This window comes from Loxodonta africana, chromosome 2 (assembly GCF_030014295.1).
Source record: "Loxodonta africana isolate mLoxAfr1 chromosome 2, mLoxAfr1.hap2, whole genome shotgun sequence".
NCBI lineage: Eukaryota > Metazoa > Chordata > Mammalia > Proboscidea > Elephantidae > Loxodonta > Loxodonta africana.
This window is the reverse complement of record NC_087343.1, coordinates 232,666,604-232,692,467: the sequence shown is the minus strand read 5'-3', so window position 1 is coordinate 232,692,467 and position 25,864 is coordinate 232,666,604. Positions and strand designations below refer to the sequence as shown.

Here is a 25,864-nt window from a genome sequence, read left to right as displayed (position 1 = left end):
ACCCATAACAAAAGAAGAGATTGAAAAGATATCTAAAAAACAACAAACAAAAACGTCCTGGCCCTGAGGCCTTCACTAGACAGTTCCACCAAACTTTCAGAGAGGTAACACCAATACTGTTGTTGTTGTTGTTAGGTGCCGTCGAGTCGGTTCCGACTCATAGCGACCCTATGCACAACAGACCCTATGCACAACCGCCCGGTCCTGCGCAATCCTTACAATCGTTGTTATGCGTGAGCTCATTGTTGCAGCCACTGTGTCAATCCAACTTGTTGAGGGTCTTCCTCTATTCCACTGACCCTGTACTATGCAAAGCATGATGTCCTTCTCCAGGGACTGATCCCTCCTGACAACATGTCCAAAGTATGTAAGACTCAGTCTCGCCATCTTTGCCTCTAAGGAGCATTCTGGCCGCACTTCTTCCCAAACAGATTTGTTCATTCTTTTGGCAGTCCATGGTATATTCAATATTCTTCCCAACACCACAATGCAAAGGTGTCAACTCTTCTTCAGTCTTCCTTACTCACTGTCCAGCTTTCACATGCATATGATGCCATTGAAAATACCATGGATTGGGTCAGGTGCACCTTAGTCTTCAGGGTGACGTATTTGCTCTTCAACACTTTGAAGAGGTCCTTTGCAGCAGATTTGCCCAATGCAATGCATCTTTTGATTTCTTGACTGCTGCTTCCATGGCTGTTGATTGTGGATCCAATTAAAACGGAATTCTTGACAACTTCAATCTTTTCACCGTTTATCATGATGTGGCTTATTGGTCCAGCTGTGAGGATTTTTGTTTTCTTTATGTTGAGGTGTAATCCATACTGAAGGCTGTGGTCTCTGATCTTCATTAGTAAGTGCTTCAAGTCCTTTCACTTTCAGCAAGCAAGGTTGTGTCATCAGCATAACGCAGGTTGTTAATGAGCCTTCCTCCAATCCTGATTCCCCGTTCTTCTTCATATAGTCCAGCTTCTCGTATTATTTGTTCAGCATACAGGTTAAATAGGTATGGTGAAAGAATACAACCCTGACGCACACCTTTCCTGACTTTAAACCAATCAGTACCCTCTTGTTCTGTCCGAACAGCTGCCTCTTGATCTATGTAAAGGTTCCACATGAGCACAATTAAGTGCTCTGGAATTCCCATTCTTTGCAGTGTTATGCATAGTTTGTTACGATCCACACAGTACAAAGCCTTTGCATAGTCAATAAAACACAGGTAAACATCCTCCTGGTATTCTCTGCTTTCAGCCAGGATCCATCTGACATCAACAATGATATCCCTGGTTCCACGTCCTCTTCTGAATCTGGCCTGAATTTCTGGCAGTTCCCTGTCGATATACTGCCGCAGCCGTTGTTGAAAGATCTTCAGCAAAATTTTGCTTGCATGTGTTATTAATGATATTGTTCTATAATTTCCACATTTGGTTGGATCGCCTTTCTTGGGAATAGGCATATATATGGATCTCTTCCAGTCAGTTGGCCAGGAAGCTGTCTTCCCTATTTCTTGGCATAGTCGAGTGAGCACCTCCAGGGCTGCATCTGTTTGTTGAAACATCTCAATTGATATTCCATCAGTTCCTGGAGCCTTGTTTTTCACCAATGCCTTCAGAGCAGCTTGGACTTCTTCCTTCAGTTCCTGATCATATGCAACCTCTTGAAATGGTTGAACATCGACTAATTCTTTTTGGTATACTTCTTTTGATGCTTCCTGCATCGTTTAATATTTTCTCCATGGAATCCTTCACTATTGGAACTCGAGGCTTGATTTTTTTCTTCAGTTCTTTCAGCTTGAGAAATGCCAAGTGTGTTCTTCCCTTTTGGTTTTCAGTCTCCAGCTCTTCGCACATGTCATAATATTTTACTTTGTCTCCTCGAGCCACCTTTGAAATCTTCTGTTCCGTTCTCTTACTTCATCAATTCTTCCTGTTCCTTTAGCTGCTCGACGCTCAAGAGCAAGTTCCAGAGGATCCTCTGCCACCCATCTTGGTCTTTTCTTTCTTTCCTGTCTTTTCAGTGACCTCTTGCTTTCTTCGTGGATGATGTCCTTGATGTCATTCCACAACTCATCTGGCCTGCGGTCACTAGTGTTCAGTGTGTCAAATCTATTCTTGAGATGGTCTCTAAATTCAGGTGAGATATACTCAAGGGCATATTTTGGCTCTTGTGGACTTGCTCTAATTTTCTTCAGTTTCAGCTTGAACTTGCATATGAGCAATTGATGGTCCATTCCACAGTCGGCCCCTGGCCTTGTTCTGACTGATGATATTGAGCTTTTCCATCGTCTCTTTCCATCTGGCGAGATCCATGTGTATAGTCACCGTCTATGTTGGTGAAAGAAGGTATTTGCAATGAAGAAGTCATTGGTCTTGCAAAATTCTATCATTCGATCTCCGGCATTGTTTCTTTCGCCAAGGCCATATTTTCCAACTACTGATCCTTCTTCGTTTCCAACTTTTGCATCCCAATCACCAGTAATTATCAATGCATCTTGATCGCATGTTCGATCCATTTCAGACTGCAGCAGCTGATAAAAATCTTCTATTTCTTCATCTTTGGCCCTAGTGGTTGGTTTGTAAATTTGAATAATAGTCATATTAACTGGTCTTCCTTGTAGGTGTATGGATACTATCCTATCACTGACAGTGTTGTATTTCAGGATAGATCTTGAAATATTCTTTTTGACGATGAATGCAACACCATTCCTCTTCAAGTTGTCATTCCCAGCATAGTAGACTGTATGATTGTCCAATTCAAAATGGCCAATACCAGTTCATTTCAGCTCACTAATGCCTAGGATATCGATGTTTATGCGTCCCATTTCATTTTTGATGATTTCCAATTTTCTTAGATTCAGACTTTGTACATTCCATGTTCTGATTATTAATGGATGTTTGCAGCTGTTTCTTCTCATTTTGAATCGTGCCACACCAGCAAATGAAGGTCCCAAAAGTTTTACTCCATCCACGTCATTAAGGCCGACTCTACTTTGAGGAGGCAGGTCTTCCCCAGTTATCTTTTGAGTGCCTTCCAATCTGGGGGGCACATCTTCCAGCACTATATCGGACAATATTCTGCTGCTATTCATAAGGTTTTCACTGGCTAATGCTTTTCAGAAGTAGACTGCCGGGGCCTTCTTCCTAGTTTGTCTTAGTCTGGAAGCTCAGCTGAACCCTGCCCTCCATGGGTGACCCTCCTGGTATCTGAATACCGGTGGCATAGCTTCTAGCATCACAGCAACACACAAGCCCCCACAGTATGACAAACTGACAGACATGTGACAGACGCCAATACTACTAAAGGTATTTCAGAGCATGGAAATGGATGGAAATCTCCCAATCTCATTCTATGAAGCCAGCGTACCCCTGATACCAAAACCAGGTAAAGACACCACAAAAAAGGAATATCACAGACCTATATCTCTCGTGAACTTAGATGCAAAAATCCTCAACAAAATTTTAGCCAATAGAGTTCAACAACATATTAAAAAAATAATTCACCATGACCAAGTTGTATTCATATCAGGCATGCAGGGATGGTTGAACATTAGAAAAATAATTAATGTAATCCATCACATAAATAAAAGAAAAGACAAGAACCACATGATCTTATCAATTGATGCAGAAAAGGCATTTGACAAAGTTCAACACACATGATAAAAACTCTCAGCAAAATAGGAATAGAAGGAAAATTCTTCAACATAATAAAGGGCATTTATACCAATGGCCAACATCATCCTTAATGGAGTCTGAAAGCATTCCCCCTGAGACTGGGAACCAGAAAAGGATGCTCTTCATCACCACTCTTATTCAACGTTGTGCTGGAGGTTCTAGCCAGCGCGATTAGTCTAGATAAAGAAATAAAGGGCATCCATATTGGTAAGGAAGAAGTAAAATTATCTCTATTTACAGATGACTTGATCTTATACACAGAAAACCCTAAACAATCCTGAAGAAAACTACTGACACTAGAAGAAGAGTTCAGCAGGCTATCAGGATACAGGATAAATATACAAAAAATCAGTTGGATTCCTCTCCACCAACAAAGAGAACGTGGAAGAGGAAGTCACCAAATCAATACCATTTACAATAGCCCCCAAGAACGATAAAGTACTTAGGAATAAATCTAACCAGAGATGTCAAAGATCTATACAAAGAAAACTAAAAGACACTACTGCAAAAAACCAAGAGACATATGTAAGTGGAAAAACATACCTTGCTCATGGATAGGAAGACTCAACATTGTAAAAATATTTATTCTACCAAATGCAATCTATAGATACAATCCAATTCTGAACCAAATTCCAACGACGTTTTTCAATGAGATGGAGAAACAAATCACCAACTTCATATGGAAGGGAAAGAGGCCCCAGACAAGTAAAGCATTACTGAAAAAGAAGAACAAAGTGGGAGGCCTCACTGTACGTGATTTTAGAACCTATTATACCTCCACAGTAGTCAAAACAGCCTGGTACTGGTACAACAACAGACACACAGACCAATGGAACAGAATTGAGAATCCAGACAGAAATCCATCCATATATGAACAGCTGATACTTGATAAAGGCCCAAAGTCAGTTAAATGGGGAACAGACGGTCTCTTTAATAAATGGTGCTGGCATAACTGGATATCCATCTGCAAAAAAATGAAACAAGACCCATACCTCACACAATGCACAAAAAAGAACTCAAAATGGATCAACGACCTATATATAAAATGTAAAACTAAAACGATCATGGAAGAAAAAATAGGGACATCGCTAGGAGCTCTAATTCATGGCATAAACAGTATATAAAACATTACTAATGATGCTCAAACAACAGAAGAGAACCTAGATACCTGGGAGCTCCTAAAAATCAATCACTTATTCTCCTCCAAAGACTTCACCAAAAGAGTAAAAAGATTACCTACAGACGGGGAAAAAGTTTTAGCTATGACATTTCCGGTCAGTGTCTGATCTGTAAAATCTACATGATACTACAAAAACTCAACAACAAAAAGACGAATAACCCAATTAAAAATGGGCAAAGGATATAAACAGAAATTTCATCAAAGAAGACATTCAGCAGCTAACAGATACATGAGGAAATGCTCACAATCATTAGCCATTAGAGAAATCGAAATCAAAACTACAAGAAGATACCATCTCATGCCAACAAGGCTGGCATTAATCCAAAAAACAGAAAATAATAAATGTTGGAGAGGCTGTGGAGAGACTGGAACACTTATACAGTGCTGGTGGTAATGTAAAATGATACAACCACTTTGATAATAAATTTGTTGGTTCTTTAAAACGCTAGAAATAGAACTATCCCAGAATCCAGCAATCCCACTCTTTGGAATACCTTCTAGAGAAATAAGAGCCTTCGCAGGAACAGATACATGCACACTCATGTTCATTGCAGCACTGTTTACAATAACAAAAAAATGGAAGCAATCAAGGTGCCCATCAATGGATGAATGGATAAATAAATTATGGTATATTCACGTAATGGAATACTATGCAACCATTAAGAACAACAATGAAACATCTCATATCATGGAGGGATGTGGAAGACATTATGCTGAGTGAAATTAGTCAGTTGCAAAAGAACATATATTGTACGAGACCACTATTATATGAACTCTAGAAAAAGATTAAACACAGAAGAGATTATTCTTTAGTGGTTAGGAGTGTGGGGGAGGGGAGGGGTATTCACTAATTAGATAGCAGACAAGAACTATTTTAGGTGAAGCGGAAGACAACACACAGTACAGGAGAGGTCAGCACAGCTGGCAAAACCAAAAGCAAGGAAGTTTCCTGAATACAACCAAACTCTTCAAAGGCCAGAGTAGCAGGGATGGGGGTCTTGGGACCATGGTTTCAGGGGACATCTAGGTCAATTGACATAACAAACTGTTTTAAGAAAACATTCTGCATGCCGCTTTGGTGAGTGGCATCTGGGGTCTTTTTTTTTTTTTTTAATTTTTATTGTGCCTTAAGCCAAAGTTTACAAATCAAGTCAGTCTCTCACACAAAAACTTATATATGCCTTGCTACGTACTCCCGATTACGCTCCCCCTAGTAACACAGCCCACTGCCTCCTTCCACTCTCTCTTCTCCTGTCCATTTCCTCAGCTTCTAACCCCCTCTACCCTCTCATCTCCCCTCAAGGCAGGGGATGCCAACATAGTCTCAAGTGTCCACCTGATCCAAGAAGCTCACTCCTTACCAGCATCCCTCTCCAGCCCACTGTCCAGTCCAATCCCTGTCTGAAGAGTTGGCTTTGGGAATGGTTCCTGTCCTGGGTGAACAGAAGGTCTGGGGGCCATGACCACCGGGGTCCTTCTAGTCTCAGTCAGACCATTAAGTCTTGTCTTTTTATGAGAATTTGGGGTCTGCATCCCACTGCTCTCCTGTTGGATTCTCTGTTGTGTTCCCTGTCAGGGCAGTCATCAGTTGTAGCTGGGCACCATCTAGTTCTTCTGGTCTCAGGATGATGTAGTCTCTGGTTTATGTAGCCCTTTCTGTCTCTTGGGCTCATAATTAACCTTGTGTCCTTGGTGTTCTTCATTCTCCTTTGATCCAGGTGGGTTGAAACCAATTGATGCATCTTAGATGGCCGCTTGCTAGTGTTTAAGACCGCAGACGCCACTCTCCAAAGTGGGATGCAGAATGTTTTCTTAATAGATTTTATTATGCCAATTGACTTAGATCTCCCCTGAAACCATGGTCCCCAATCTCCTGCCCCTTCTATGCTGGTCTTCAAAGGATTCAGTTTATTCAGGAGTCTTCTTTGCTTTTGGTTTAATCCAGTTGTGCTGACCTTGCCTGTATTGTGTGTTGTCTTTCCCGTCACCTAAAGTAGTTCTTATCTACTACTAATTAGTGAATCCCCCTGTCCCACCTTGCCTCCCTCCCCCGTCACGTAACCATCAAGGAACATTTTCTTCTCTGTTTAAACTATTTCTCAATTCTTATAATTGTGGTCTTATATAATATTTGTCCTTTTGAAACTGACTAATTTCACTCAGCATGATGCTTTCCAGATTCCTCCACGTTATGAAATGTTTCACAGATTCCTCACTGTTCTTTATCCATGCATAGTATTCCATTGTGTGAATATACCATCATTTATTGATGGGCACCTTGGTTGCTTCCGTCTTTCTGCTATTGTAAACAGTGCTGCAGTGAACATGGGTTTGCGTATATCTGTTCGTGTAAAGGCTCTTATTTCTCTAGGATATATTCCAAGGAGTGGTTTTGCTGGATCATGTGGTAGTTCTCTTTCTAGCCTTTTAAGGAAGTGCCAAATCAATTTCAAAAATGGTTGTACCATTTTACATTCCCACCAGCAATGTAAAAGTGTTCCAATCTCTCCACAGCCTCTCCAACATTTATTGTTTCGTGTTTTTTGATTAATGCCAGCATTGTTGGAGTGAGACGAAATCTCATTGTAGTTTTGATTTGCATTTCTCTAATGGCTAATGGGAAACCCTGGTGGCATAGTGGTTAAGTGCTATGGCTGCTAACCAAAGGGTGGGCAGTTCGAATCCGCCAGGCGCTCCTTGGAAACTCTATGGGCCAGTTCTACTCTGTTCTCTAGGGTCGCTATGAGTCGGAATAAACTTGACAGCACTGGGTTTGGTTTTTGGTTTTTAATGGCTAATGGTCGTGAGCACTTCCTCATGTATCTGTTAGCTACCTGAATGTCTTCTTAGTGAAGTATCTGTTCATATCTTTTGCCCGTAATTTAATTGGGTTATTTGTCTTTTTGTAGTTGCGTTTTTGCAGTATCATGTAAAATTTAGAGATCAGGCACTGATTGTAAAACTCATATCTAAAAGGTTTTTCCCAGTCTGTAGGTAATCTTTTCATACTTTTGGTGAAGTCTTTGGATGAGCATAGGTGTTTGATTTTTAGGAGCTCCCAGTTATCTAGTTTCTCTTCTGCATTGTTAATAATGTTTTGTATACTCTTTATGCCGTGTATTAGGACTCCTGACTTTGTCCCTATTTTTTCTTCCATGATCTTTATAATTTTAGATTTTATATTTAGGTCTTTGGTCCATTTTGAGCCCATTTTTCTGCATGGTGTGAGATATGGGTCTTGTTTCATTTTTTTTTGCAGATGGATATCCAGTAATGCCAGCACCATTTGTTAAAAAGACTGTCTTTTCCCCAGTTAACTGTTTTGGGGCCTTTGTCAAATATCAACTGCTCATATGTGGATGGATTTATGTCTGGACTCTCACTTCTGTTCCATTGGTCTATGTATTTGTTGTTGGACCAGTACCAGGCTGTTTTGACTACTGCGGAGGTATAATAATATATAATATAATAATAAAATCAGGTAGAGTAAGGGCTCCCACTTTGTTCTTCTTTTTCAGTAATGCTTTACTTATCTGGGGCCTCTTTCCCTTCCATATGAAGTTGGTGATTTCTTTCTCCATTTCATTAAAAAACATTGCTGGAATTTGGATCGGAATTGCATTAAATCTATAGATCGTTTTTGGTAGAATAGACATTTTTAAAATGTTGACTCTTTCTAACCATGAGCATGGTATGTTTTTCCACTTATGTAGGTCTCTTGTGGCTTCTTGCAGAAGTGTTTTGTGGTTTTCTTTGTATAAGTCTTGTACATCTCTGGTAAGATTTATTTCTAAGTATTTTATCTTCTGGGGGTACTGTAAATATTATTGATTTTGGTGATTTCCTCTCCAATGTTCTTTTTGTTGGTGGAGAGGAATCCAAATGATTTTTGTATGTTTGTCTTGTATTCCGATACTCTGTTAAACTCTTCTATTAATTTCAGTAGTCTGAGGATTCTTTAGGGTTTTCTGTGTATAAGATCATGTCTTCTGCAAATAGAGGTACCTTTACTTCTTCCTTCCCAATCTGGATGCCCTTTATTTCTTTATCTTGTCTAATTGCTCTGGCTAGAACCTCCAGCACAATGTTGAATAAGAGCAGTGATAAAGGCCACCCTTGTCTAATTCCTGATCTCAAGGGGAATGCTTTCAGACTCCATTAAGGATGACGTTGGCTGTTGGCTTTGTATAAATGCCTTTTATTATGTTGAGGAATTTTCCTTCTATTCCTATTTTGCTGAGAGTTTTTATCATGAATGTGTGTTGAACTTTGTCAAATGCCTTTTCTGCATCAATTGATAAGATCATGTGGTTCTTGTCTTTTATTTATGTGATGGATTACATTAATTATTTTTCTAATGTTCAACCATCCCTGCATACCTGATATGAGTACCACCTGGTCATGGTGAATTATTTTTTTGATATGTTGTTGAATTCTATTGGCTAAAATTTTGTTGAGGATTTTTGCATCTAAGTTCATGAGGGATACAGGGTTGTAATTTTCTTTCTTTTTTTTTTTTTTTTTGTGGTGTCTTTACCTGGTTTTGGTATCAGGGATATGCTGGTGTCATAAAATGAGTTTGGGAGTATTCCATCCTTTTCTATGCTCTGAATAGTAGTGGTGTTAACTCTTCTCTGAAGATTTGGTAGAACACTGCAATGAAACCATCCAGGCCAGGGTTTTTTGTTGTTGTTGTTGGGAGTTTTTGGATTACCTTTTCTATCTCTTCTTTTGTTTTGGGTCTTTTCAGTTGTTCTACCTCTGTTTGTGTTAGTTTAGGTATGTAGTGTGTTTCTAGGAATTCATCCATTTCTTCTAGGTTTTCAAATTTGTTAAAGTATAATTTTTCCTAGCAATATGTTTAATTTCAGTTGGGTCTGTTGTAATATCGCCCATCTCATTTCTTGTTCAGATTATTTGCTTCCTCTCTTTTTTTTTTGTCAGTTTGGCTAATGGTTTATCAACTTCGTTGATTTTTTCAAAGAACCAGCTTTTGGTCTTGTTAATTCTATCATTTTGTATTTCTGTTTTCTATTTCATTTAGTTTTGCTCTAATTTTTATTATTTGTTTTCTTCTGGTGCCTGAGGGTTTCTTTGGTTGGTCTCTTTCTATATGTTCAAGTTGTAAGGATGATTCTTTGATTTTACCTCTTTCTTCTTTTTGTATGAGTGCATTTATTGATATAAACTGACCTCTGAGCACTGCTTTTGCTGGGTCACAAACGTTCTGATACGAAGTGTTTTCAAGCTCATAGGATTCTATGAATTTCTTTATTCCATCCTTAATGTCTTCTATAATCCATTCTTTTGATCAGGGTACTGTTCAGTTTCCAAGTGTTTGATTTCTTTTCCCTGCTTTTTCTGTTATTGATTTCCATTTGTATGGCCTTATGGTCAGAGAAGATGCTTTGTAATATTTCAATGTTTTGGATTCTGCTGAGGGTTGCTTTGTGACCTAATATGTGGTCTATTCTAGAGAATGTTCCATGTGCACTAGAAAAGAAAGTATACTTGGTTGCTGTTGGGTGCAGTGTTCTGTATATGTCTATGAAGCCAAGTGGGTTAATTGTGGCATTTAAATCTTCTGTATCCTTATTGAGCTTCTTTCTGGATGTCCTGTCCTTCACTGAAAGTGGTGTGTTGAAGTCTCCTTCTATTATTGTGGAGCTGTCTATCTCACTTTTCAATGCTTTTAGAGTTTATGTATCTTGCAGCCCTGTCACTGGGTGCATAAATATTTAAAATGATTATATCTTCTTGGTATACTGTCCCTTTCATCATAATATAGTGTACTTCCTTATCCTTTATGATGGTTTTAACTTTAAGGTCTATTTTGTCAGAAATTAATATTGCCACTCCTGCTCTTTTTTGATTGCTGTTTGCTTAATATATTTTTTTCCATCCTTTGAGTTTTAGTTTGTTTGTGTCTCTAAGTCTAAGGTATGTCTCTTGTAGGCATCATATAGAGGGATCTTGTTTTTTAATCCATTCTGACACTGTGTGTCTCTTTATTGATGCATTTAGTCCATTTACACTCATCGAAATTATGAATAGGTAATAATTTAGTGCTATCATTTTGGTGCTTTTTTTGTGTGTGTTGTTGACAGTTTCTTTTTCCCACATAATTTTATGTGCTGAGTAGATTATATATTGTCATTTCCTCATATTCGTTGTTGATTTTGTTTCTGCTGAGTCTCTTTTTTTTTTCTTCTGATGTGTAGGATTGTTTTTCTCCTTTGTGATTACCTTATCATTTACCCCTATTTTTCTAAATTTAAACCTAAGTTTTATTTCTTTGTATCACCTTATCTTCCTCTTTGTATGGAAGATCTATGACTACATTTCTTAGTCCCTCTTTATTGTTTTAATGTTGTTTTATGTAATAACATCGCTGTTACCCTATTTTGAGTGCTTTTTTAATCTTGATTTATTGTTTTGAATTTTCTGTCTGGGTTGACTTCTGATTGCTCTCCCCAGCGTACTAGTCTTGGGTTGATACCTGATATTACTGATTTTCTATCCAAAGAACTCCCTTTAGTATTTCCTGCAGTTTTGGTTTGGCTTTTACGAATTCCCTAAATTTGTGTTTATCTGGAAATGTCCTAATTTCACCTTCATATTTGAGAGAAAGTTTTGCTGGATATATGATTCTTGGTTGGCAATTCTTTTCCTTCAATTTTTAATATAAGTCTTCCCATTGCCTTCTTGCCTGCGGGGTTTCTGCCGAGTAATCTGAGCTTAATCTTATTGGCTCTCCTTTGTAGGTTAATTTTCATTAATCCCTAGCTGCTCTTAAAATTGCCTCTTTATCTTTGGTTTTAGCAAGATTGATTATAATATGACTTGGTGACTTTCTTTTAACATCTGCCTTATGTGGAGTTTGATGAGCATCTTGGATAGATATCTTCTCATCTTTTGCAATATCAGGGAAGTTTTCTGCCAACAAATCTTCAACAATTCTCTCTGTATTTTCTGTTATCCCTCCCTGTTCTGGTACTCCAATCACTCATAGTTTATTTCTCTTGATAGAGTCCCGCATGATTCTTTTTTTTTTTTTAACTCTTTTATCTGATTTTTCTTCAAATATATTAATGCTGGAGGTGGGGCCAAGATGGCGGACTAGGGAGATGCTACCTTGGATCCCTCTTGCAACAAAGACTCGGAAAAACAAGTGAATCGATCAAGTACATAACAATCTACGAACCCTGAACAACAAACACAGACTTAGAGACGGAAAACGAACAAATACGGGGAAGCAGCAATTGTTTTCGGAGCCTGGAGCCAGCGTCCCAGTCAGGTAACCTTTGGCGCCCGATTTAGGGCAGAGCCCAGGGGAGCTGATGGCGCAAACAAGGGGCCCAGCCCTAACCCCGAACTCACCCCAGGAGGGGGCCCAGCTGGTTTGTGTGGGCGGCATGGCGACACAGCCGGTGGGAGAAGTCCCCGGGAGGCAGTGAGTGGTCTTGGAGCTGGGAGAGCAGCGACCCAGCCGGGGAACTGTCCCGCCGGGATTTTGACTGGGCGCTGGCAAAGCACAAGCACGGAGAGCTGCTCCACTCCCCTGAACTAACCCCGGGAGGGGGCCCAGCCAGTACGCAGAGGCGGTGCGGTGACGGCTGGCGGGACGAGAAGTCCCCGGGAGGCAGTGACTAATTTTGGAGCCGGGAGTAAAGCGTCCCAGCAGGGGAACCTTCATGCTAGGATTTAGATTGGCAGCGGGTGGCTTCAGAGGGCCAGACCGCCGGGGGCAATCTCCACACAGCCAGCACACATAGGCGACATGCCCCACGGGAATCTCAGATATAATAGTCATTCCAAGCAAGACAAGCAACTCTGGCTACATTCTGAGGTGCTACTCTCCTATCTCTCTGATCCCTCCCCCACCCTTCCCAGGCTGCTTCATTAACATTGGAATTGCCTGAGCCAGAAGGAGAACGGCTCTGCGGCGGCTTTGCTTTCCCCCCGACCTTTTTTTTTTTTCTCTTTTGGTCTTTTCCTAACCTACTCTTTCAGTCTGAGAGAAGGAACAACAACAACAAAAAAAAAAAAAACCCAGGGACCAAAAATCCACCCCTAATTGGACTAAAAACACAGAACCAGCTACAGCCAAGCATATATAATCCAAATCTCAGACTTTCATCCTTACAGGGAACAAGGTGGCGGTTATAACCAACCCAAAGGCAATTCTGATAGGGATCTGACTGCATTTTTTTTTTAGCGGATTTTCTGGAAAAACTAGTTTCCCAGTGATGGCTCGGAGACAGCAGTCCATATCAAACCACATAAAGAAGCAGACCATGACAGCTTCTACAACCCCCAAACAAAAGAATCAAAATCTTTCCCAAAGGAAGATACAATCCTGGAATTACCAGATACAGACTATAAAAAACTAATTTACAGAATGCTTCAAGACATCACAAACGAAATAAGGCAAACTGCAGAAAAAGCCAAGGAACACACTGATAAAACTGTTGAAGAACTCAAAAAGATTATTGAAGGACATAGTGGAAAAATTAATAAGTTGCAAGCATCCATAGAGAGACAGCATGCAGAAATCCAAAAGATTAACAATAAAATTACAGAATTAATTAGACAACGCAATAGGAAGTCAGAGGAGCAGACTCGAGCAATTAGAATGCAGACTGGGACATCTGGTGGACCAGGGAATTAACACCGACATAGCTGAAAAAATATCAGATAAAAGAATTAAAAAAAAAATGAAGAAATCCTAAGAATCAAGTGGGACTCTATCAAGAAGGATAACTTGCATGTGATTGGAGTCCCAGAACAGGGAGGGAGGACAGAAAACACAGAGAGAATAGTTGAAGAACTCCTGACAGAAAACTTCCCTGACATCATGAAAGACGAAAGGATATCTATCCAAGATGCTCATCGAACCCCATTTAAGATTGATACAAAAAGAAAAACACCAAGACATATTATCATCAAACTCGCCAAAACCAAAGATAAAGAGAAAATTTTAAAAGCAGCCGGGGAGAAAAGAAAGGTTTCCTTCAAGGGAGAATCAATAAGAATAAGTTCAGACTACGCAGCAGAAACCATGCAGGCAAGAAGGGAATGGGACGACATATACAGAGCACTGAAGGAGGAAAACTGCAGGCCAAGGATCATACATCCAGGAAAACTATCTCTGAAATATGAAGGCGAAATTAAGATATTTACAGATAAACACAAGTTTAGAGAATTTGCAAAAACCAAACCAAAGCTACAAGAAATACTAAAGGATATTGTTTGGTCAGAAAACCAATAATATCAGATACCAGCACAACACAAGGTCACAAAACAGAACATCCTGATATCAACTCAAATAGGGAAATCACAAAAACAAATTAAGATTAACTAAAAAAAAAAATACTCATAACAGGGAATCATGGAAGTCAATATGTTAAAAATCACAATAATCAAAAAGAGGGACTAAATACAGGAGGCATTGAACTGCCATAAGGAGAGTGATACAAGGCGATATAGAACAATACAAGTTAGGTTTTTACTAAGAAAAATAGGGGTAAATAATAAGGTAACCACAAAGAGGTATGACAACTCCATAACTCAAGATAAAAGCCAAGAAAAATGTAACTATTCAACAAACATAAAATCAAACACTACGAAAATGAGGATCTCACAATTTACTAAGAAAAACGTCTCAGCACAAAAAAGTATGTGGAAAAATGAAATTGTCAACAACACACATAAAAAGGCATCAAAATGACAACACTAAACACTTATTTATCTCTAATTACGATGAATGTAAATGGACTAAATGCACCAATTAAGAGACAGAGAGTCTCGGACTGGATAAAGAAACACGATCCGTCTATATGCTGCCTACAAGAGACACACCTTAGACTTAGAGACACAAACAAACTAAAACCCAAAGGATGGAAAAAAGTATATCAAGCAAACAATAAGCAAAAAAGAAGAGGAGTAGCAATATTAATTTCTGACAAAATAGACTTTAGACTTAAATCCACCACAAAGGATAAAGAAGGACACTACATAATGATAAAAGGGACAATTGATCAGGAAGACATACCCATATTAAATATTTGTGCACCCAATGACAGGGCTGCAAGATACATAAATCAAATTTTAACAGAATTGAAAAGTGAGATAGACACCTCCACAATTACAGTAGGAGACTTCAACACACCACTTTCGGAGAAGGACAGGACATCCAGTAAGAAGCTCAATAGAGACACGGAAGACCTAATTACAACAATCAACCAACTTGACCTCATTGACTTATACAGAACTCTCCACCCAACTGCTGCAAAGTATACTTTTTTTTCTAGCGCACATGGAACATTCTCTAGAACGGACCACATATTAGGTCATAAAACAAAGCTTTGCAGAATCCAAAACATCGAAATATTACCAAGCATCTTCTCAGACCACAAGGCAATAAAACAGAAAAACTAGGGAAAAGAAATCAAATACTTGGAAACTGAACAATACCCTCCTGAAAAAAGACTGGGTTATAGAAGACATCAAGGAGGGAATAAGGAAATTCATAGAATGCAACGAGAATGAAAATACTTCCTATCAAAACCTCTGGGACACAGCAAAAGCAGTGCTCAGAGGCCAATTTATATCGATAAATGCACACATACAAAAAGAAGAAAGAGCCAAAATCAGAGAACTGTCCCTACAACCTGAACAAATAGAAAGTGAGCAACAAAAGAATCCACCAGGCACCAGAAGAAAACAAATAATAAAAATTAGAGCTGAACTAAATGAATTAGAGAACAGAAAAAAAATTGAAAGAATTAACAAAGCCAGAAGCTGGTTCTTTGAAAAAATTAACAAAATTGATAAACCATTGGCCAGACTGACTAAAGAAATACAGGAAACGAAACAAATAACCCGAATAAGAAACGAAAAGGACCACATCACAACAGAACCAAATGAAATTAAAAGAATCATATCAGATTATTACGAAAAATTGTACTCTAACAAATTTGCAAACCTAGAAGAAATGGATGAATTCCTGGAAAAACACTACCTACCTAAACTAACACATTCAGAAGTAGAACAACTAAATAGTCCCACAACAAAAAAAGAGATTGAAATGGTAATCAAAAAACTCCCAACAAAAAAAAAAAGCCCTGGCCCAGACGGCTTCACTGCAGAGTTCTACCAAACTTTCAGAGAAGAGTTAACCCCACTACTACTGAAGGCATTTCAAAGCATAGAAAATGACGGAATACTACCCAACTCATTCTATGAAGCCACCATCTCCCTGATACCAAAACCAGGTAAAAACATTACAAAAAAAGACAATTACAGATCTATATCCCTCATGAACATAGATGCAAAAATCCTCAACAAAATTCTAGCCAATAGAATACAACAACATATCAAAAAAATAATTCACCACGATCAAGTGGGATTTATACCAGGTATGCAAGGCTGGTTTAATATCAGAAAAACCATTACTGTAATCCATCACATAAATAAAACAAAAGACAAAAACCACGTGATCTTATCAATTGATGCAGAAAAGGCATTTCACAAAGTCCAACACCCATTTATGATAAAAACTCTCACCAAAATAGAAATTGAAGGAAAATTCCTCAACATAATAAAGGGCATCCATGCAAAGCCAACAGCCAATATCACTCTAAATGGAGAGAACCTGAGAGCATTTCCCTTGAGAACAGGAACCAGACAAGGATGCCCTTTATCACCGCTCTTATTCAACATCGTACTTGAAGTCCTAGCCAGGGCAATTAGGCTAGACAAAGAAATAAAATTGGCAAGGAGGAAGTAAAATTATCTCTATTTGCAGATGACACGATCTTATACACAGAAAACCCTAAGGAATCCTCCTGAAACTAATAGAAGAGTTTGGCAGAGTCTCAGGTTATAAAATAAACATACAAAAATCACTTGGATTCTTCTACATCAACAAAAAGAACACCGAAGAGGAAATCACCAAATCAATACCATTCACAGTAGCCCCCAAGAAGATAAGATACTTAGGAATAAATCTTACCAAGGATGTAAAAGACCTATACAAAGAAAACTACAAAGCTCTACTACAAGAAATCCAAAAGGACATACTTAAGAGGAAAAACATACCTTGCTCATGGATAGGAAGACTTAACATAGTAAAAATGTCTATTCTACCAAAAGCCATCTATACATACAATGCACTTCCGATCCAAATTCCAATGTCATTTTTTAAGGTGATGGAGAAACAAATCACCAATTTCATATGGAAGGGAAAGAAGCCTCGGATAAGCAAAGCATTACTGAAAAAGAAGAAGAAAGTGGGAGGCCTCACTCTACCTGACTTCAGAAGCTATTATACAGCCACAGTAGTCAAAACAGCCTGGTACTGGTACCACAACAGGCACATAGACCAATGGAACAGAATTGAGAACCCAGATATAAATCCATCCACATATGAGCAGCTGATATCTGACAAAGGCCCAGTGTCCGTTAATTGGGGAAAAGACAGTCTTTTTAACAAATGGTGCTGGCATTACTGGATATCCATTTGCAAAAAAATGAAACAGGACCCATACCTCACACCATGCACAAAAACTAACTCCAAGTGGATCAAAGGCCTAAACATAAAGACTAAAACGATAAAGATCATGGAAGAAAAAATAGGGACAACTCTAGGAACCCTAATACAAGGCATAAACAGAATACAAAACATTACCAAAAATGACGAAGAGAAACCCGATAACTGGGAGCTCCTAAAAATCAAACACCTATGCTCATCTAAAGACTTCTCCAAAAGAGTAAAAAGACCACTTACAGATTGGGAAAGAATTTTCAGCTATGACATCTCCGACCAGCGCCTGATCTCTAAAATCTACATGATTCTGTCAAAACTCAACCACAAAAAGACAAACAACCCAATCAAGAAGTGGGCAAAGGATATGAACACACACTTCATTAAAGAAGATATTCAGGCAGCTAACAGATACATGAGAAAATGCTCTCGATCATTAGCCATTAGAGAAATGCAAATTAAAACTACGATGAGATTCCATCTCACTCCAACAAGGCTGGCATTAATCCAAAAAACACAAAACAATAAATGTTGGAGAGGCTGGGGAGAGATTGGAACTCTTATACACTGCTGGTCGGAACGTAAAATGGTACAACCACTTTGGAAATCTATCTGGTGTTATCTTAAACAGTTAGAAATAGAACTACCATACAACCCAGAAATCCCACTCCTCGGAATATACCCTAGAGAAACAAGAGCCTTTACACAAACAGATATATGCACACCCATGTTTATTGCAGCTCTGTTTACAATAGCAAAAAGCTGGAAGCAACCAAGGGGTCCACCTACAGATGAATGGGTAAATAAATTGTGGTATATTCACACAATGGAATACTACGCTTCGATAAAGAACAGTGACGAATCTGTGAAACATTTCATAACATGGAGGAACCTGGAAGGCATTATGCTGAGCGAAATTAGTCAGAGGCAAAAGGACAAATATTGTATAAGACCACTATTATAAGATCTTGAGAAATAGTAAAAACTGAGAAGAACACATACTTTTGTGGCTACGAGGGGGGGAGGGAGGGAAGGAGGGAGGGAGGGAGAGGGTTTTTTATTGATTGATTAGTAGATAAGAACTGCTTTAGGTGAAGGGAAAGACAACACTCAATACATGGAAGGTCAGCTCAATTGGACTGGACCAAAAGCAAAAAAGTTTCCGGGATAAAATGAATGCTTCAAAGGTCAGCGGAGTAAGGGCGGGGGTTTGGGGACCATGGTTTAAGGGGACTTCTAAGTCAATTGGCAAAATAATTCTATTATGAAAACATTCTGCATCCCACTTTGAAACGTGGCATCTGAGGTCTTAAATGCTAACAAGCGGCCATCTAAGATGCATCAATTGGTCTCAACCCACCTGGAGCAAAGGAGAATGAAGAACACCAAGGTCACACGACAACTAAGGGCCCAAGAGACAGAAAGGGCCACACGAACTAGAGACCTACATCATCCTGAGACCAGAAGAACTAGTTGGTGCCCGGCCACAATAGATGACTGCCTTGACAGGGAGCACAACAGAGAACCCCTGAGGGAGCAGGAGATCAGTGGGATGCAGACCCCAAATTCTCATAAAAAGACCATACTTAATGGTCTGACTGAGACTAGAGGAATCCTGGCGGCCATGGTCCCCAGACCTTCTGTTGGCACAGGACAGGAACCATCCCCGAAGACAACTCATCAGACATGAAAGGAACTGGACAGTGGGGGGGAGAGAGAGGCTGATGAAGAGTGAGCTAATTATATCAGGTGGACACTTGAGATTGTGTTGGCATCTCATGTCTGGAGGGGGGGATGGGAGGATAGAGAGAGTGGGAAGCTGGCAAAATTGTCACGAAAGGAGAGACTGGAAGGGCTGACTCATTAGGGGGAGAGCAAGTGGGAGTACGGAGTAAGATGTATGTAAACTTATATGTGACAGACTGACTTGATTTGTAAACGTTCACTTGAAGCTCAATAAAAGTTAATAATAAAAAAAATTTATTAATGCCAAGTGATTTATCTTTAAGTTCAGAAACTATGCCTTCTACTTGCTCAAATCTGCTTCTTTGACTTTCTATTGTGTTGTCTACTTCTGTAATTTTATTGTTAATCTTCGAAATTTCTGATTGTTGTCTGTCTATGGATTTTTCCAGCTTATTAAGTTTTTCATTATGTTCCTGAATAATCTTTTTGATTTCTTGAGTTGCTTTATCTTTGCGTTCCTTGCCTTGTTCTGCATATTGCCTCATTTCCTTCCTAATACCTTGAAGGGTTCTGCACATTAATCTTTTGTGTTCTGTCTCTGGTAATCCCAGGAAGGCACTTTCATCTAGAAGGCCCCTGGATTCTTCATTTTGATAGTTTTTTGAGATGATCACGGTCTGTTTGTTTACGTGACTTTATACTGACTGTTGTCTCTGAGCCATCTATAAATTATTGTATTGGTTTATTTTATGTTTGCTTACTGTCTCCCAGCTTCTTGCTTTGTTTTGTTTTGATATGCCCAAATGGGTTGCTTGAGTGAGCCAGCTTGATTAATTTTGACTTTGGAGCTCTGATGTCCTGTCCTCAGAAGATTAGAGCTATTATCAGATATATCAGTCTAGGAGTCCATTCACTTTTCTTGTATGAATTCAGCTCAGGTGTACAGGTAGCTGATCATCAAGTGTGTGGTACAGGCTCTGCTCTGTAGTCATAGAGGTGTAGGAGTGATTGGTGTAGGTACTAGTATCTGGTTGCAGCAGGGGGTCACCCTCTGAACAAGGCAGGGGGCAGAGGCTCATCCCCCATGTGTCTCTGACAAAAGCATGTCCCTGTTCCCTAGAGTGTACAGGTGGGCGGGTTCTGCAGACAGACCATGGGCACCCAATGTTTTTGGTTGTAAGGACTGGGAGGTACCAGTTACCCTTATACCTCTGTTGTGGGTGGCTGGATGACCTGAGCGGAGCTACCAGTCATTAGGCCACTGATGTGGTAGGTGAGGACCTTCTTTAACAGGCAAAGCAACGTCAAACATCAATCACCCACCTCTCCGCCACACAGCTGAAAGGGTTGGAGTCTGCCAACAAAGGCCCACACAGGTCCATGCAGAGGGGAAAGGTGCTCAAAGTCCATGGACTGTTTATGCCTGGACAGGAGCCACTTCTGTCCTGAGCTTCTCCGGTTAGTGTAGCTGGCAAATTATCTTTTCCCCTAGTTGAAAATTTATCAGCAAGGCAGGGAGGATGGCTCTAGGCGCTCAGCAGTGCCTATCTCAGGCCCAGGGAATTCAGCCACTGAAGCCTGCTTGGAAGCGGTGGGAGGCTGTAAAATATACACAAGTACTTAGCTTTTGCTGAGAGTGCCGTTCTTCTCTGGTTCCAGAGGTGTGAGTAGGCTGTGTTGCTGGCTGACTCTCCCTGAGGAAACTGCGGCCCAACGCTAGTACCAGTCTTCCACTGCCACTCCCGGGAATGGAGTGATGCCTGAGGGCTTCCTGTGATTCAGGTCTGGTAACTCATCTCCACTTTTGAACCATCTCTTCCTTCCCCTGCCCCTCAGCTCGTTTTCTAAGCTTGCCTCTGATGTTCAGGGCTCCTAGCTTGTCATAAATGTACTCATTTCACTTGTTTTTTTGGGTCTTTGTTGTAAAGAGGGCTCACTGAAAGCGTCTGTGTATTCCGCCATCTTGGCTCCACCTCTGCGTCTAAGTTCTTAAATGCTAGCAAGCAGCCATCTATGATGCATGATTGCTCTCTGCCCACCTGGAGCAAATGAGAATGAAGAACACCAAAGCCACGTGGCCAAAATGGGGCCAAGAGACAGAAAGGGCCACATAAACCAGAGACTACATCAGCCTGAGTCCAGAAATGCTGGATGGTGCCCAGCTACAACATATGACTGCCCTGACATAGAGAATCCCCAATGGAGCAGGAGAATCGTGGGATGCAGGCCTCAAGTTCTCGTTAAAAGAAAACAGACTTAACGGTCTGACTGAAACTAGAGAGACCCCCTAGGTCATGGTCCCTGGACCTTCTGCTAGCCCAAGACTGGCACCATTCCCAAAGCCAACTCTTCAGAAAGGGATTAGACTGGAGTATAAGACAAAAAATGATACTGCTGAGGAGTGAGCTTGTTGGCTCAAGTAGACACATGAGACTATGTGGGCAGCTCCTGTCTGGAGGCAAGATGAGAAGGTAGAGGGGGACAGGAGCTGGTTGAATAGACATGGGGATTACAGGGTGGAGAGTAGGCGTGTGCTGTCTCCTTAGGTAGAGAGCAGCTAGGAGTACATAGTAAGGCGTATATAAGGTTTTGACTGACTTGATTTGTAAGCTTACAGTTAAAGTACAATAAAAAAGAAAATGAACAAACAAACAAACAAAACTGAAAACTTCCCAGGTATTGTTCATTGTCAGGAAAGTGTACTAAAAAAAAAAAAAAAAAAACTGTGGTATATCCATAGACAGTAACACAGCTCAGCAATAAGAAGGGAGAACTCCCTTATTAGCAATTGTATAATAACTGAGAATACTTCTTAAGCAGGCTCATTTGTTTTAGGAGGGCACCAAACATCACCTTGCTGTGGTTCTGCATCATGAAGTTGGCTTATCAAAGGCTAAATTAACCATGTAACTGGTTCATGTCTAGTTGTAAGGTTTACAAACATGGTAAAAATCCAATGCTTGTTAGGAAATCAGTTTCTTTAATGAAGAAGGAAAAAAAAAAAAAAAAACACCCGGGGGAGGACCCTCGGGAGGTTCTGGGGTCACCTCAAAAAAACGGGGGAAAAAAGAGGTTGTCTTCTCATGAAATGACCCTGAATTCCATTCACAACATAAATCTCTGATTGTTAATATATAAAAGAATAATTCCTGCTTCCCTTCCAGTAGGGAGAGATGAATGACATGTGCATGTACTAAAATCATCAGGAGCATCTTCACATCTTTTCTACTGGACTCCATCTCTAAAAACGTTGCATCATTTATTTTACCAAGTCGAGACTTAACACAACTTTTGAAATCTTCACTTTCAGAAAGACATCCAAAATTAAATATAGGGAAAATCATCATTCATATGGAGTAACATCTAGATCAGAAAATGTCCTATGGAACTGATCATTTGTCTGCAACTCTGAGGCTTGATTATGTCCTCACAAGCAACTTCACACTCTGGATTACTGAGTCATCAGAGCTTAACATTTCCTTTCTTTTGTAGTCTGATCGTCTATAAGATTCTACGATCCTTTGAGACCTTTCCAAAATCTCAATTAAAGCAATAGGGGCCTGAGTATCCTTTCCTAAAAGCGCAATATTAAACACTAATAAGGTTCCATTCGCTCTACTCTATGCAATTTATTTTCTTAGCATGTTTTTCTTAGGACACAGGGTTGTCAACTAACTGTCACAAGTTCCATGGCTCTCCATGTGAAATAACTCAGTCTTGAGAGGAACAATTGGTCTTCCCAGGAAGATTGGAAGATTGGTCTTCTCCTAAAACTTGAAATAGGTCAAAATGAAATGGAATGCATGAACATAGATATCCTAGGCATTAATGAGCTGAAATGGACTGTTACTGACCATTTTGAATCAGACAATCATATGTTCTGCTGTGCTGGAAATGACAACTTGAAGAGGAATGGCTTCGCATTCATCATCAGAAAAAATGTTGCAAAATCTTTCCTGAAGTACAATGCTGTCAGTGATAGGATAATATCCACACACCTACAAAGAAGACCAGTTAATATGACTATTATTCAAATTTACACTCTAAACACTAAGGCCAAAGATGAACAATTTGAAGATTTTTTACCAACTTTTGCAGTCTGAAATTGATCAAACACGCAATCAGGATGCATTGAGAATTACTGGTGATTGGAATGCAGAATTTGGAAACAAAGTGGAAGGATTCATAGTTGGATTACATGGTATTGGTGATAGAAATGATGCCAGAGATTGCATGATAGAATTTTGCAAGACCAATGACTTCTTCATTGCAAATACCTTTGTTCAAGAACATAAACAGCAACTATACAAGTGGACCTTGCCAAATAGAATACACAGGAATCAAATTGACTACACCTGTGGAAAAAGACAATGGAAAAGTTCAATATCATCAGTCAGAATTAGGCCAGAATCCAACTGTGAAAAAGGTTATCAATTGCTCATATACAAGTCCAAAATGAAGCTGAAGAAAATTAAAACAAGTCCACGAGAGCCAAAGTGCAACCTTGAGTATATCCCACCTGAAATTAGAGACCATCTCAAGCATAGATTTGATGCATTGAACACTAACGACTGAAGACCAGATGAGTTGCGGAAAGACATCAAGAACATCATGAATGAAGAAAGCAAGTGGTCATTAAAAAGATAGGAAAGAAAGAAAAAACCAAAATAGATAGCAGAATAGACTATGAAACTTACCCCTGGAACATCAAGTAGCTAAAGAAAAAAGTAGAAATGATGAAGTAAAAGAGCTGAAAAGAAGATTTCAAAGGGTGGCTCAAGAAGACAATGCATTGGGATGACACGTGCAAAGACCTAGAGTTAGAAAACCAAAAGGGAAGAACACACTTGGCATTTCTCAAGCTGAAAAAACTGAAGAAAAAATTCAAGCTGCAAGTTTCAATACTGAAGGACTCTACAGGGAAAATATTAAATGATGCTGGAAGCATCTAAAGAAGACAGAAGGAATACAGAGAGTCACTATACGAAAAAGAATTGGTAAATGTTCAACCATTTCAGGAGGTAGCATATGATCAGGAACTGATGGTACTGAAGGAAGAGGTCCAAGCCGGTGAAAATTCATATAATTTTCACTAGTTCCAAGAAATATTCCAAGTTCTTCTATGTATTGTCTTGTTTAATCCTCATAAAACCCTGTGAGCAAGTGTATCTGTCAGAGTGGGCTAGGGTTCCACCCTACAGCCCCTGTGGCTTCAAGCAACAGAGGTTTATTTTCACTCTAGACATATGTTCATGGTGAGCCAGAGGGGTGCTGGAGGCAAAGATTCCTCATCGTAGTCACTCAGGGGCCCAGGCTATGATGGCAGCCATCTGGAATGTTGCTGTTCAACACGGTAGAGGAAAGACGTGCATGTGGAAGTCAAAATGCCGTGGCGATTTACCTAAATAACTGATTGGGTCATAAAATAAAGAATATTGCCTATGAGTACTAAGCTTCTTTAAAAAAAAAAAAAAAAATCCATAAGAAGCCAAATGGTCAACAACTACTCTAAATTGGACGAGAAGGTAAGGGGACAGGAAAACTAGATTGCTGGAAACAAAACAAAACAGAAATAATGGGAATGTTGACACATTGTGAAAAATGTAACCTATGTCACTGAATGATTTGTGTAGAAATTGTTAAACTGAAACCTAAATTTCCGTGTAAACTTTCACAGAAAACACAATAAAATATTTCTTAGAAGTGCTGTGCTTGCCACCACCAAAATGGAGACGTTGTACTGAGTCCTGTACTTAGTGCTGGAATGCCCCAGCCTGAAACTGAAGAAGCTGACCTGGGGGCACATGCAGTTGGCCATGATGGTGTACAATCTGGTGGTGGTGTCTTACTTCCTCATCAGTGGAGGAATACTTTATAACGTTATTGTGGAACCTCCATGTGTTGGCGCTATGACTGATGAAAGTGGGCATCAGAGGCCAGTAGCTTTCTTGACCTACAGAGTAAATGGACAATATATTATGGAAGGACTCACATCCAGCTTCCTGTTAACATGGGAGGGGGGGTTTAGGTTTCTTAATCCTGGACCTATCCAACTCACCAAATATTCCAGAACTCAATAGATTTCTTTTATTCACTGAATTTGCCTGTGTCCTATTGAATTTTTTGGGGGGGGTAGGGTATTCATGAGAATGAAGCTGCTGAGCTATCTGATGGGTTAGATTGTCCTCTATAAATACTATGGTCCTCTATATAGAGGCAGTTAATATTTTTCTTTTCATAGAGAACACTAACAGTGATCGTTATGGAGATGGAACTGATAGGCTTTTCATCTTTCAGTTTCAGTTTTCCATCTTTTCCAATCATTCATACTCCCGAACAATATTACCCTTTAAAAGAAAAAAAAAAATTAGAATCTTTATGGGTTTTCACATTTTTTTCTTGTATGTGATGTTTTACCATTTTTGAGCTTTCTCTTCAAAATAAGGAAGAAACAAATTCACGAACAAGGGAAAAATCATTAGGAGATGTGCCCAGAACTCTTTTTGCCCTCCAGGATGCTAAGCTCAAGGGAGGAAAACATGTCTTTGCTTGAGGCCTATATTTTTATATTATTAAAAAAAAAAGTAAAAACTCCCATTGTGATGCACTATCATTCTCTGAGGGAAGGAAAACATTTATCTATATCTCATTGTTCCCCTCTTTCTCACTTTCGAGCAGACAGAAAAACAAAATAATCCTGGTGAATAAAATTCTGGAAATAACATAATGTGCTATAAATAGGAATGTATTATAGAAAACCTCTTCCAAAAAAATCATGCA

The 25,864-nt window shown here is 39.5% G+C and overlaps 1 pseudogene; it reads left to right on the top strand.

Moving 5' to 3' along the window:
- Positions 1–24,810: 24,810 nt before the first annotated feature.
- Positions 24,811–25,270, top strand: LOC100665950 (oligosaccharyltransferase complex subunit OSTC-like; annotated as a pseudogene).
- Positions 25,271–25,864: the final 594 nt, after the last annotated feature.